General features: G+C 42.4%; 1 protein-coding gene across 7 annotated transcripts in view; it reads right to left on the bottom strand.

Moving 5' to 3' along the window:
* cald1a (caldesmon 1a) overlaps positions 1-12,017 on the bottom strand; it is a 54,546-nt gene extending 42,529 nt beyond the window's left edge. For all 7 annotated transcript variants that reach the window (XR_013845461.1, XM_080051195.1, XM_080051197.1 and 4 more), the window contains exon 1: positions 11,925-12,017. The gene's annotated coding sequence lies outside the window, so the exon portion shown is untranslated. The remainder of the gene's footprint in view (positions 1-11,924) is intronic.
* Positions 12,018-15,873: the final 3,856 nt, after the last annotated feature.

Below are 15,873 nucleotides of genomic sequence, written 5' to 3'. Positions count from 1 at the left end.
ACAAAGCATGATGCAATGCCCCCGCATACTGAGAGCCTGTTGAAAACATGACAGCTGAGTGCAAAGGCTGATGCAAGTTTGCCTTTTTTGCCCATGCATCACAGCCCTATCAGGGAAAACGCAAAGAAAAATCACTTTTGTCTCGGGACATATTTATTTAAATCACTCCAAAATGTCATAAATCTTTATCTCTCTTGCCTTGTTTTAACACACAAGTCAGTAAATCAAACCAGCGGAATGCCAATTTTTTTGAAGTGTGCAGCGAGGCTTTTCAAGGGTATTACATGACAAGGTATTTTTCAAAATAAGGGGCTGCATTCCTGGGGAGAGATAGGAGGAGATTAAGGAGCCGTGGTAGCTTGTGGGTGGGGTGGCGGGCGAGCAAGATGACCTGACCGAGTGGGTCTATTACTCACGGTGGATGTGGAGAGGCGGCGCGATCCCCAGACGGTGCCTTCAGTTCAGTCTTACAGGGGGAAAACCAAAAGGTTTTTTAACATTTTGTTCTGGGAAAGGCACAGACAAGACACTAGCTTCACATACGCAAGTCAGAAAAGGGAAGGATAATAAAGGATCTTTCAGCGCAGACAGTCAGTTGTGTTTTGTTTTAATCCTCTCTCTGGGTATTCATGCGGCTCTGACATGCTCCGTATGAGTTGATGCGGGGCCAAGCCATTTAATGGTGGATGTGCTGGGACTCCTCAGCCAGGTGTGGAAACGAAAATATGTCAGTATATCCAGCAGACAGTTGATAAATGGGCTTTAGTGGCCAAGACAGTGACCAAGATAAGACTTTTTTTGGGGGGGTTAAGAGGTATTCCACAGGTTCTTGCGCAATTCTGTCTATCTCTGTTTAAAGCTACTTTACACTAATGTTATGTTTATGTTCTACAATAAGTCCTACAAAACGAGCGTTCCTATTTCTTTATTGAAAATATTCATAATATTTGATATGTCCATTTGACGGCAGCACAATTAGTGGTCAATCTTAACTATTGTATTTACTTTATCACCTTAAAGAACTTGTTACCGCGAACATGTTAGCAGACAGTCGGCTATTTGGGCATCCAGCAGATATATACCATAGCATTCATTTGAAGTCATGTTTTTGGCCACATGGCAAATGTAAAACCAATCTTCACTCGTTTTTTACTGTATCTTCGTCTTGGTCTCCTGAGGGAAATATCCGGCTCTTCAGTTGCTAAATGTTAACTGACTCTTTGCCGTTTGGTACTGCTGCAAGTAGCGTGCAGTTCATTAAGACCTTCAACAATGAAAATAGCTGCCTGCACCGAAGATAAAATAATGAGACTGTTTAGACTCAATCAAAACAGTGAAGCTGAATTTTCATTTAAAGCTGAAGGTCTTTAAACCAAAACAATGAGCTAGCTGAAAGACGCTAAAAAGGTACGTAGAGCTTTGGCTAAAAGTCTTATTGTTCCATGCATGGCTACTCCTTTCAGCACATTGCCATCATGTCATGTAATCTGTCTTTTTGTTGTTCTTTCATGTCTTGCATTCGCTTTACTGACCTCTACAGACTGCAGAAACTGCTTTTTTATTGTATCCTATCAAGAAATTAAATTCTACCTTTTGGTCTTTCGAAGAGATTGAATTTTGTACGGTAATACCTCTCTCCAAGTGAGAGCTGTTACATTACGAGCAGCACTGGAAGCAATACTGTAGGTATAGGGAGAAGAAGTATTGTATATCGCCTCCTGTCAAAAGGACTGCTGAAGTCAGCACACAATTCATGATGCCTTATCCCAGTCCACCTAAACCCGCTGACAGATAAGATGCCAGGAACTAGAAAAATGTGGCGCTCCTTTATTCAACCCCTAACCCTAACCCAGAATCAGACGGAGATAAAATCCCAGCAAATATTGTTGCGGAATACACTGGATCTTCCAGTGGTTTGTGGTTTTAAACCTTAAGATGTAAAGCCATAGAAATGCTTTTGAATCAGCAGATGCACATTCTCTGAGAGGCAGAGAGCTCACCTCTCCTTCCAAAGAACACACAATCCAAACCTGTCGTAGCTCAAATCCTTTCTGGGCTCTGCAGGGCTGGAGTTCACAAGCTTTACCAGATCTACTTTTCGTGCACGGCTGTACTGGCTGTTTTTATTAGCGCGGCACCCAGCCAGCTTGGAAGGGTCCATTGCCCACCCCACCCTCAAGCTGAAAGGCCCAAACCTGGGTCTTTAATCTGTAGGTATACAGCAGGTCACTTTAAACTCTGCACTCTCTGCAAGTGTTTGTACTGCGTGGCTCTTTCGGTCTATCTAGAGGCACAAGTGACCGCCAATGCAAACACTAGAGATCTTCATATCTGCAGTATGCAGCAGCGGAGCAGCTTTTGTCAGTGGAACGTCTTGGTTACCCCCCATCTGTCTCTATTTCTTCTCTCTTTCCGTGGTTATGACTTTGGAATCCATTGCCAGAAATTCCAGGAAACCCTAGAGTTTCATGAGACATAACAAAGCTCACTCTCTTCCTCCGTCTTTGTCTCTTTCATTGAAGATTACACTACGTTTCTCTGTCTGCCTTTCGCAGGCCTGGGAGCTCGGCAGCTTGTGCAACCCCGGAGTCAATAGTAATTTCATTCAGTGGCTGATTGACTCATATCACAGCATTTGCAATGGTGTAGTTTCTTTACTTGTAATGCCTATGCTAATTCGACCACGGATCCACGCAATCATCACTGCCATTAGCATGATGTGGCATTTAACACTAAATTGAGGATAAATTTCAGCTTTAGAGGTTAATATATGTGCAGTACTTAAGCCCTCCTAATTCCCAAATTTATTAGAATAACACATATCTCAGACAGCCATGAAATTGTAAATAATTGAGCGGTGCTCTTAGGAGGCTTCTCTGGTTGCTCTGTTGAAGCTAGTACAAGCTTTTTTTAGCTGATTGCAAAACTGCAAATGAGATTTGGTTCGCAAAGCAGCAGAGCTAAATGAATCCAAAACCCCAGCCCAACCCCCCGGGCACTAATCTGTCCACGGGGGTTCAACCATCTCCTCACGCTTCGAAAACCATCTCCTCCATCTAGGTAGACTCTGCTCTCACACGTCTACCCCGTCATACATGCACCTACAGACATACCTATTCACCCCAGCCACCACCCACCTTGTGTTTATGTTCAGAGCTTGAGTGACTGGTATTTCATTTCGGCCTGCCCGGAGCCCTTTTGCACAGTTTGGCTTGGCTGGTGTACCATTACTGGTCATTAAGTCTAACCTGAACTAATAGGGGCCCATTTTCCAAGGTGGTCTCCCAGGTGGCTGTCACAGATGTGAGTGGCACTGCGGGGCTCCGGGCTTGATTCAGGCACACTGGGTCTCATGAAAAAGTCTGTCAGGACGCAAGCCAGACTCCATCATACATGCGACGCAGACTCTTTGATAACAAGAAAGCCATTGTCCGATTGTTTTGTGTCTCATTAAGGCAGGTTTAATGAGGCCAACCAGAATGGGCACCCCATCCCATCCCTCCTATGCACTCCACCGCATGTGTACCTTTTTCAACATCTGATCCAGTGAACCATCGATTATCCCATCAAACCATTTGTTCAAGCAACATCATTCCAACATCAACAGCACACTTAACACCTATTATGGTAACTTTTTTAGCTGAGCAAAAGTCAGGCCAATGTAACCAGCCTAGCAGTAAGAAGAGCCTAACTGATACTGATACTTGGCTAAGACTTTAATAGCTTAATGCAGGTATATTGGGAATGGTGTATGCTTTTCCTATTAAACACATTTAATTTTATTTTTGGTGAAATATCGAAACAGTTGTTTGCCACCAGAGGGCACATTTTATTGCTGTACCAACAAAACGTTTAGCTCAGTTCATGTCTTGGCAAATATTCTTTAAAAAAAACATTAAAAATTTTAATGTAATGTATTTATGAAAATATGAATATATGCTTATGTATCCATTTTGGCATTGTATTGGCCTAAAGAAATCCTGCGTCACCTTTGCCTTTATATTTATCATAAATCCAAGAAAGTTCTATGAGTTTTGGCACATCCAATCAAAAATCCTCAAAGATCACAGAAGATTTCCAAAAATGTATTATCATTTTGCTTGCCACTTTATTGCTTTGTATCTGACAAAACAAGCATGGTTGCAGTTACATCCACTTTATGCTGTTTTTCTAGCAAAGGGTGCTGAGTAGCAAATTACACCAATAAGTGTTTTCAGATCAGCAGACTTGTGAGTAAACACTAAAAAATTCAAATGGCAGATATCTAATTTCCACATAAAACTGATGGCATGTTTAAGCTGCGCACTCCTCTCTGTGTGACATGTCATCATTAATCAGAGGAGAAGGAGCCATTAGTCGAAAATACAGGGGCAATTAATCCACGCTCGCACTCCATTAGACGTCATGCTCAATTTGCGCAGAGAGCTGTGTACTGGGTAAATAAGCAGAGGCGATGGGTCCCACAGCAAATATTCTTGTGGAAGTGCTTATGTGCATCTCCAAGAAAGCTTTAATCTAAACCACTCACCGACACCTAATTCAAGTGGATATTACAACCTGAAGACTGAAATGACTGTCTATTTTAAATAATTGTGCTCAGGTCTTTGCGTAGGAAGTCTGTGAACTGTGTTGTCTGATCAGAACATAATGGTTCACACGTGTATCTTGTAAAAAATGTGACTGGACTTGGGCATTAAAGCCAAACCAAAAGCCTCCCAACAAGGTTAAACTGCAGCAGGGCACCTAGTATGAATCATCCGTACGTTTAATAAGTACCATTTGGCTGTCACCTCGGTGGCAGTAGAGATGCCCTATTACAGTAAAGCCCCTCCAGTGCAGACAGAGCTGGGTTTATTCAATAAAAACCTGACTGAGTGTTTCTCCCAATCACCACTGGCAGAGCTCTGATGAGGTAAAGAGGTCTCCTATGCCAGCCTCTGTCCCTGCAGAGCACTGTCTGATTAAAATGGTTTTCTGAAGCCATATTTTTGTTCCCCTTGTCCCCCAGCCAGAACCGACTTAAAGAGTACACAGAGAGAAATTGACAAATTACCCAATGCACACTGAAATGAATCCACAAAGACAGATCTAATCTATAAAGGTCTTTGATAGGTGGACCGATGAGAGAATTGGACGTCTACTTTTTGGAGAAATCGTTGGTACCGCACGTCTCAAAGGCACAGAAAGACAAACCTTACATTCGTTACATGGTGTTGAGGGGGGGGGGGGGGGGGGGGGGGAATGGATTTGCATCAGCAATTCTGCACTTTTGATCTTCAGCCTTAACCATTTTCACCCCCACCCACCCAACAGGAAAGTGACATGTGAAGTGGAAAGAGACATGGCAACAACAGCGGAGTGGCCCACTAGAGCCGGGTTACTTACTCTCCCGTCCTCTTGCCTCGCTTGTAATGCATTCCTGAGCAATCCTCTGAGGCTCATATGTAAATGCCTGAGTATGCTTCTGATTAGGAGGCACAAAGAGTACACTCTATAAATGCACTCTTAAACAATTACCGCTGCTCCCGACTGCAGCCCCAGCACAGACCTCAGACTGTGCGGCTGCCTGACTGGCTTATTTCGGGTGGGAAAGATGGATGCGGACCATTTCAGACAATGTGCCTTGCTATGAGACACGTGTGCAGAGTATGACATTAGATACCATTGCGAGAAAATGTTGCTCTGCAGCTGCAGGATGTATACATTGGCAAAACATTTGCCATATCAAACTATAAAGGAAGACGTGTCTGGATGTCTGTCTGCCTGTCCTTTAAGTGTTTGCCAACTGTTCAAAGGAACTTCTTCACACTTGGCAGATGTATTGCGGAGAACCAAAGGACTGCGCTAAAGAAATCGATGCGGCAATATATCGCGACATTTATTTTCATGATATCAGTCAGTATTCATATCCAGCTACAAACATCGATATTTCAGAGTGGTTAACCACTACCTCCTCTCCTGTAGATGTTGCAATATGGCTAGGTGCCTCAAATTGCAGGGCGCCTTTCCCAGTGTTTTGACAGAGGGAAAGCTGGAAGCAACATGGCTGACACGGATGGTAGAATTAGAATGGCCCCTTCCAAATACAAAGCTGAAAATCACAATATATCGCAAAATGCATCGAATCGCAAAATATAGTGATATCAATTTGTGACCCATGTATTGTGATGCGCATCATGTCCTTGCCAATACCCAGCCCTATATCCAAGGGTGCATCGGTTCTGCAGAAATCTGACAAAACAGCCAGACTTTGGTGGTCATCTATCCGTGTTGTTACGGTACTGGTGCTTTGAGCAGCCAAATATATTAAGTTGTGAAACCATCTGTCAACATTGTATTCTCCTTTAACCTTACACCAAGACCTAATGGAAAATGATCAACAGAACTCAACAGGTCAGATTGAAAACTACTTCCATTGAATGAAAGCCAATCCTAGTAAAAATCTGACTTGTGGATGGATACCCATGTAAGGACACAGTGATTGTTTTATGTGTATGAGGTAAGTAATTGCTTCATTGATTACCACATACAAGCCTGATCTCACTCTCTAGCAAGTTCTCACTCCCCCCGATGGCAGCCGTCTAATGTGGACTCTCCCAGCTGTCCTTCACATTTGCCATACTCACTTCAGCACACACACAGCACCTCTGTAGCCACAAGCATTAATCCGGCAGGCCTATAACTGACCCACACAGTGCCCTGTCTGTTTCTTCCCCTGTGCAATCCATGGAGCGGTTAACCTCGCTAACTGTGTAAATACATGACCTCACTCGTCATGTGTTTACACTCAATGGTATTTTTCACACACGCCGCTGGGATTTACATCACCTTATTACCCCCGCGTTCCCTTAATTCCCCATTACCCTAAAATATGGGACCTTTAAAAGGTGATTTGACAGGCTCTTGATTAGCCATGTTTGTTTAGCTTTGCGACGCAATGGAGGAAGACGAGAGGCTGAGAAGAGGGGAGGCAAGGCGGGAGGGAAAGAATGGAAAGCTGGCGAGGAAGAGAAGCAGGGTGAAGTGAGAATGAACGCTACAGTAATCATTTCTTTTTGAAAGAACAGGGCTGGGGTCCAGTAGATTGGTGTTACAGGAAAAGGAGAGAGGCGAAGGGGAAGTTAATGTGGCTTTTGGAGAGAGAGACAAGTAAGGTGGGTTTTCTCTGCCACAGGGACACAACTGAGGTCCCAGTGGGAGGTCGCCGGAGGAAAACACAAGGCCAATCAGCTAACAGAGACATTTCCTGTGCTTGTTTTATCAGATGAGAAGAAGCCCAGAGGCTAAACGTCCCTCTTAACAATGTTGTACACTTCTCCAAAATAACCCCGCTTTGGGGAACGGAGGGGAGAACATGCATCTTTGTAGGATGACATCAGAAGCGCTGCTCAGGAGCCCTGACCTCACTCTAACACAATCAATCACCCACAAAAAAGAAAAAAATCCATGAAATGTAGATCACGTGAGAAGGAGGAAAGGTCTTACCTTTTAAGATAGAAAGCTAAACTGCCTTGTGGATTAAATCATCACCCACTGAAAAAACTAAAGATTTTGTTTGAGGGGGTAAAAAATACAATAACCCTTTTTACAGCTATGAAAGTTCTGGCGAAGCTTGGCATCTGGCAGCTAGCAGATGGCGGGCCAAGATGCCAATTAACAACGCCGACATGCCATGCTGCTTATTAGGCAATCTGGCCTTGAGTGATAGCACTTTAAAGTAAAAAAAACGACACAAGTGAGAGACTGATCTAACAAACCCTCTTCATCAGAGTGTGACTAAAGCCCAAAGGAATTCATACACAAGTTCTTCATGCCCACATGACCGCTTCAAGCCAGGGGAATCAAAGTTCGGGCAATAGTTTGGAAAGAAAGTTACTATACAGATCCAGACAGGGAGGATCATTGAGAAAATTCTCTATGAGTTTACAGTGAAAATAGCTGTGAAAATGTGGAATGATTATAAAGACTTAATTTGGGCGTGATGAAGGTGCCAGGGCATGGGTCAGAGTAAGCATTCTCTGTCACCCAAGAGACAACCAGAATCTAATTGTGCTGTGTGCAGTGAACTAATGGCAGGACATCCACTAGCACCGTGGACAGTATTCCCCTACATAACTTTTCCATGTCAGATTTGGCAAGGAACAACAACCAGGTTTTTTTTCTTTTTGGAAATTTGAATTTATATCACAAACATCTGGAAAGGCCTCGCTGTATACTTTTCCAGTACATAAATAAACATCCTCTAAGGTTTCATGTCCTCGTGTGACTTCACAAGCAATAAAAAGCAGCACCGGCGTTTTTTTTTTGTCTACCACTTGTTGTCATGGTGAAAGAGTTAAGGATTATTTTTTCCAACACGAGATCTGCCCGTCCATCCTGGCTCACCATATTGTACAACTAAGTGTGCGGTTCTGGATGCAGCACATTCAAATTACATGCTATCGGATTCAAAGGCGAGGGGGGAGGGGGGGAACAGAACAAGTACGTCTTGGGGCTCCAGTCCAGGGTCTGAGTCTTGTGAGTGCTAGCTATGAGTCCATCAGAATCACTTTGAATGAGCAGAACCCTGTACTACTTAATGGATGCGACATGCTGGTGGACACTGATGACAAGGGGACCGTAGATAAAACAGAAAGCACTCATTTGGCTTGCGGTTCTACTTAGCACACTTTGGACAACATCTCCATCCCAAACCATATTCATTAGACTCAACACATCTGCATAAAATTAAGCCAAGCAGCAAAACATGCTTGACATAGTTTCAGTGGTCCATTATGAGAAGAAACCAGAAAAATAGCTCTGACACCTGCTGTGCAGAAACAATGTATGTATGGAGGGACATGTCAGCATGCGATCACTGGAAACCGAGCCACATTTGGAAAACCTTAGCAGTGAACACAGTGAAGGTAAACATCGATTTGAAAGGAACAGAACGGTCGGATCATTTGTGTTAGGAGATCGCCTCGGCCAGTTTTCCATTCTATTCAAATTCTGTTTGCCATTTGGTTGGCTGCCTTAGCTCTTGTGGTGGTAAGAAACTATTGCCTTGCAAGGAAACTCTGGATTCTTGCTTTGGAACTTGATACTGTAGTGGATTAGGAGTATCTGGGATCAAACTATAACAAAGCACCCGCATATACTGCATGCCTGTTAACACACAACCGTACACAGACGGATTTATGATTGCCCCAATGGTTAAGCGCATGTTGATTATGATGAGAATAAGGCGCAATAATAAATTGACCAAACATTTAACTTTAATCAAAGTGTATGAGGGAAGGGGAGGGAGAAGGAGAGGGAGCCAGAGTACAGTAACTAGAAGCCTTCACCGCACTGTGCAGTCCAGAGCCAGACTCCGGAAATGCATGGCAGTGTTCCCTACATCCTGCCCGCCCAACCCTAACCCTGGCCCTGGCTCTCGCCCCACACTGCCAAACCCCTGTTATCACTCTGTGCAATTACCTCCAGATTCCTCTGCACCCATATCATATCGTGCCAATTATAAAATCCCCTTCTAAGCACACTACAAAGCACCACATGCATTTCAGTGTAAAACCTGCAGTTATCTGTGTGTATCAAAAATAGCTATGTGAGAATGTATACATGTGTGTTAATATGCATGCACAAACTGAAAAACAAATGCTCTTATTGCAAGTGAAGTAAGGTACCCTACCCATCATAGGTGCTTGTATCTCAGGAAATACTATGCAACCTATGCAGTTGCAATGGGTTGCATGGAAAGAAAATGAAGCTGAACTAGTTTGACTTAGTAGAATATATGATTTGAAATGTATTTAAAACAATATTTACAAACTGAGTATAAGGTGTCACACCTGAGCATTACAAAGTATGTTTAAAGTGTGCGACAAGTAGCCTAGTTAGCAAGCAAACAGAGACGTCAATAAGCTCAAATGGATAAATGGTTGAAATACATAGCTAAAACTAATGGATAAACAGTTGACACAAATAGCAAAAGTAATGAGGGGTGGTTTCATTGTTTTGCTTAAAGTAATTAATAAATGGTTGACATAGTTAGCTGCAATACAAGTATTGGTAAAATGGTAGAAAGGATAGAAGTATGGGAAGATGGTTGAAATAGCTTAATGTCTTGGACAAACAATTTAAATAGCTAATCAATGGATAACCAGTTGAAATAGTAAGCTTGAAGTAGGCTAATGGATATGGTTGAAATAGTTAGCTTAATGTAATTAGTAAAATGGCCAATAGGCTAAAAGTAGGGGGAAATAGTTGAATAGCTAAATCTCTTGTCAATTGAAACAGCTACCCAATTGTTATGGAACAATGTTGGTAAAACATATAGGCCTAAGTATTGGATCACCAATTTCAACATAGCCTATTGCTAGCTAAAATGAATCTAAAAAAAAGTCCAAATAGTAAACAAAAAGTTTGGCCACTTCAAATAGTAGCACAAATGTAAACTTAAACCAATAATGACTTTTAAAGTTTACTTTTTGAATGAAGAAATTGTTTTAACAATAGCCACTTTTAATAAACATTGGTCAATCACATCTGGTTTAAAATCAATGCAAATAAATAAACATATATTAAACAAAATGGTTTGGCGCTTTAGTTTATCTGACAGGAATGAAGGGGCACATCGGACAAGAAATGTTTGGGAACCTCTGTACTAGAGGAGTGTTATGCACTGCATTCCAGAGCCTATTCCAATCACCTGTCACCAGGTTGGGCCTCAGCCTTATAAGGAGCGGAGGGCATTCTCCACGTGTTTTTTCTGAACCCCGCACAATTTATCAGATACAGTTTCATGGGCGATTATTAGGCTGTCTCTGGCCCAGAAAAAAAAAGCATTAAAAAAGAAAAGAACCTAGGGATCTTCCCTCTGCAGCCCCCTCCCTCCACCCTCTCCCATTTTCCATGCTTCCATTTCACAGATACTAGTACTATGTAATAAAGACGAGATCAAAAAGACTTGCTGGCCAACTTGAGTACTGTACATTGAGAGTTGAAGAGAGCCTTTTTGCCTTGGGGTTGGTGGGATTGAAAAGAATGTGATACCTTGATGCAGCGCGGAGTGGATTCATCTGGGAGCGAGCAGGCCTGTCTTCCTGCAAAGCTTTGTCTGCAGGAGATGCTTGATGTGTTGTGTTTAAATTATGTAGGTTGCACACAAAAAGGATACTTGCCTTCTGCATTTCAGCAGGATCTTGTGGTCAAACTTGATGCTTGAGAGCGGGGTGGGCCTGTGATGGTAGCCATATGGGCCAAAACCCCCTTGCCTATAGCCAACGTTGTAGCCTATATGTCAAACATTCAACAGGTTTACCCACAGTCTGCAGCTATGGGTGAAGAAAACTCCTGCTTTCATTTAAGGTTAAGGATGCTATGACTATTATTACCTGACCAAAACAAATGTGATGTGAACCTTTAACATATTTGCACCACAGCCCAGCTCTAAGAAGTTTGTTGAGGCTGTAGTCTAGTCTAGTCTAATCAGTGCAATGATGACAAGAGTTTTTTTTGTTCGCCCTAAAATCCCCACCACCCCCTCCTCTCGCCCTGACGGACTGAGCGCGCATTACAGGAGCGAACAAAAGTATTTTCTTTGTGTTGTCTCGCGGTTGGCCAAAACATCTAGACATGACAGCGCCTTCCCTCCTCGGCCCGTAGAGAAAGTTTATGTATGGGCTAGCAATCAAAGCATTCACTAGTTTGCCTATAGCGAGCTGTTGTTGGCCGCACACAAAGAGGGAGCGGCTCGCAGCCAAGAAGATATCCTGAAAAGTATCAGCGGCAGCAGCAGCAGCCCATGCGCACAACAACAGAGCCCCCGGAACGTGATCATCTGTCCCATCGTCAAACAGTGCAGCAAAAAGCAGCGTGAACTTTCCATCCCAAAGGACGGAAGAGTTTCAGTACGCAGGGAGTGTTTTTTTTGCGCTTACCTGCGGATCTGAACGGGACAAAGTAGAGCTCTTGAGTCGAGTATGAGAGGAGAGGAGAGGGAGCCAGTCTGCGGTCGGTCGGTCCTCCACTAGGCTACACTCAATGATAAAAAAAAGAAGAAAAAAAAAGAACTGAATACCCGTACAAGCTCCTCCCTTTAAGACATAATCGCACATCTACTATGGGCTGACTTGTCTGCGCCCACATTCCCCAAAGTGTCCGAGTGAAAGACGTCAAATTCTGCAAAGAAGTTGTGCAAAAACTCCTGCGAACAACTTTTTAGGCAGAAAGGCATATCCTCTTTGGTTATCCTTCAGGGGGCCCCCGAAAGAAAATCATCTGTCTAAACAAGCGATCATATGAAATGTTCATTTTGGACAAAAAGGAGTGCTGTTTGGTCACAGGCAGACCTAGGCCTAAAAGCTTCCATGTTCACTAACTTCATGAAATAGGCCTACGTTAAACGTGCTGCATCTACAAATAGGCTATATCAGTTATATTAGTCTAAATGACATTGGCCAGGTATGTGAATTAAGTGTAGATTATATTACCAGATTTTGCATCTCATGAATCACAATACGATTTGCATCACCAAATTAGCAAAATACTACATATCTCTTAATGTCATCTTTCTTTCCTAATCATCTGGGAGAAAATACATTCAATCTAGGCTATTGCATGCTTTTTTTTTCTTACTTACAAGTTTCCAAGCCGGTGTCTAAAAATGGCAGCCAGAAATGATACCTCCTCGAACAAATACTGAAGATTTTGTTCTGTCAGTATTATAGGCCTCTACAATACTGCAGGCTATACTTTCATGGTTGCCAACTTTCAACAACCAGCTGGATAGAGATTCTGTTGCTGAAATAAAATTCCACTCACCTATAAAAATAAAAAAAAACTTGTAAAGAAAACCCCCAACTGTCCGGACGGTTAGATGGAATAGTACTAATATAATGTTCCCCCTATATAATATATATACCCCCCTAAATATGCTTTATGTGTTGATGACATCTTTTTAGAAGTTGAAATTATGATTTTCCAAACCTGTCAATGTGTCACGAGGGTTTATTTTATTACACTGCAGTAGTTTAACGTTTTTTCAGAGCTGCATCCTGTTGTGATATTCAACTAGTGCAAATAGGCCTACTCTTTGAATTCTGGCAGCAAAACTGAAAATCCCAGGAATTATTAAATTTGACACGTTAGAGAAATATTAAAGGTTCAGTAAGTGGAATGGTCAGTTTAGCTAACTTCCTGCAGTTTGCAGTCCTCTCCCTCGCTACGTCCAGGCCTGCCCACACAAATGGCTGGGCCCCTGAAAACCTCCAGTCAATGGGCCCCCCTTACCCATTACTCCTATCACCAATGAGTGTGAGTGCGCTCATCCCTCAATAAACACATACATGTATTTGTAGAGAGACTAACTATCTTATCAACCAGGGACAGTTGGGGGAGCAAGGGCTCATTATTATTTTAAAATAGTAGCACATTTCTGACTTAGCCCAACATACAATTTATTTTGATTCCCTTACACTCACACAATTGTTTAACAGATCAACAGATCTCTACAAAATAAGTAGAGATGGCAGAAGCAAAGTGTTTACAGGGCCTCCTGGATCGCCAAAATAAGAGAAAGAGCTTCCCGAAAATCTACATAGTTTTTTGTGATGTGATTCGTGTCAGGTTGCTCTATAGCAGTTTTTAACAAGAAATTAAGACCAGAAAAGTAGTATAATAGGATCTCTTTAAGAACTTTTTTAGGTCTATTTTTAATTTTTAGAAACAATACAGAAAGCAGGACCTGGTGGTTACCGCAATAATTAAAACAGGATGATGCTGCTCGTCAGCTTCATTGTGGTATGACCCGTCTGGTTGGTCAAATGGCCAGGTTTTGAAAAACTGGTCAGACTTGGCTGGTCGTGTCAACCTGAAGACTTATGTCAAAGCCTTTAGAAGGTATAGTCCCTAAAGGGAAATTCTTTTTCACAAACATTTACATTAGGCTATGTGGAGAGAGAATTTAAACCTGTTTGTAGACTCAGGAAAATTACAGAGTAACTAATGTAGAAGAACTACAAAAGGTACCCAGTGTTTCCCCCAGTGCTTTATAGCTAAGGCGGCCGCCTTAGCAACAATTTTTAGTGCTGCACAATTAATGTACTAGCAAGCGCGATGTGTGCTTGTGCATGGTCATAACTGCGCGAAAGGGCAGCGTGTCTCGATCAGCTGCTCTGTGTCTGCGGCTTTGCGCGCGTGACCGTACCGCACTGCGCGCGACTACGGCATGTGCGCGGGAGAGTTAAACGAGCAGAAGCAAACCGACATTTAACTGGTGGCAATAATAAACGCAGTGCAGTTCTATGGGGATATTTAGCTGAACAGAAAGAAGTGCTCTGCAAAGCTATCAACTTAAGACTCCACATCACAGTGGCAACACAACCTATTTATCAGCTCAGACAGGGCAGAGAAAAGTTTGATGAATGCATGAGAGTGATGGCCCAGGCAAGTTTCAGTAAGTGTTTACAGAAGTGCCACACTGTTACTTTCTTTGAAATGCATTTAGTCATTTTAAGGGGAAAACACATTGTATTTATTATTTCAACTATTGAGTTATTTTTCAAACAGTGTAGGCCAAGAAGATTTATTTTCAGAATTTTCAATGCTGCTTTATTTTTATGTTTTAAATTAGGAAATACATGTTCCAAAACGACCAATAACCTCTGTATTTAAAAAGAAATCAAGCAAGTAGGCTCAAAATAACCATTAATGAATTATAGGCAATCGCAGCAATATCAAAACCCAATCTTGTCACCATTTGGCACACAAAGGGTTTATAGGATGGATTATGTTTGAAAGAGTTACACTCCGCTCTGCTCAATCTGAAACATTTTGAACATTTCTGCTTTTCTACTGCTTTTTAAATGGCCGTAAGCGGAGCCGCAGCTCTGTGTAAACACCCAACTTTGAATAGATATTGACATAAATATCTAAAAATAAAGTTTAGCTTAGTTAGGTTCTTGGCTTCCAAAGACCATGGGCCCCCCAAGTGGCTGGGCCCTAGAAAGCCTTCCCACTTTCTACCCCTTATGGGCGGCCCTGGCTACGTCACCACATTAATGCACTGCGGTCTTCAAGCAGCGAGTTATCTAGCATCATCTCAGATAAGTAAGTGTGATAAAACATGATAAAAACCATCAAAACAGACATTGGGAAGGATTTTTACCTGCTCCGCCATTGTAGGCACATAAACATTCACCCATCTGTTGCTCTGCGCGTGCCCCGTCAGTGAGACAGGTGCTGGTGTGTAGCGTTCTCTCTTGTGATTGGACATCAGTTTCGGGATCCCCGAAAAGTTTATTTGCCGATTACATGCAGAGCAGATGACTGAGAGATCGGCTTTATGAAACGCGCACACTATGTAAGTGATCACTGTATGAATAAAGAGCGATTTAACACTCATATTAACATAAATAAATCGCTTACTTCACCTTTAATGACCGACCTCCAGAGTAAACAGATCTCACTTTAACTTGCACTCATTTGTTACACTAGGTTAAAAAATGATTAGTCGAAAGAAATCTGAATATCATCTGTTGTTATACAATGCCCCATCATGTCACCTTGTCTGGGATACTTATTAATGATTATAAATGGAGTGGTTGTTATGCTTGTTGTGCCACATGCATACACCCCTCTCACCTTGGATTTGCACGTATCTATCTTGCTTACTGTATTAATAATGCTACAGGTTTTTCATAATCAGCTTGAAGCAACAAACCGCACATTAACCCATACCCGTAGCCTCACTGTATGAAGGATGATTGGTATCTGGGATGTCTTGGTGCCTCACATACCAAATACCCGCAGCATCCTGGGTGAAGTGCATTACTTTTATCACCTTTCATCTGTCTCCTGTTTCCTGTCTTTTTCTTGCCATACTGTGTG

The sequence above is a fragment of the Ammodytes marinus genome, assembly GCF_949987685.1.
Source record: "Ammodytes marinus genome assembly, chromosome: 22".
NCBI lineage: Eukaryota > Metazoa > Chordata > Actinopteri > Uranoscopiformes > Ammodytidae > Ammodytes > Ammodytes marinus.
Note: the sequence above shows the minus strand (reverse complement) of the source record. Positions and strands in the feature narration are given on the sequence as shown.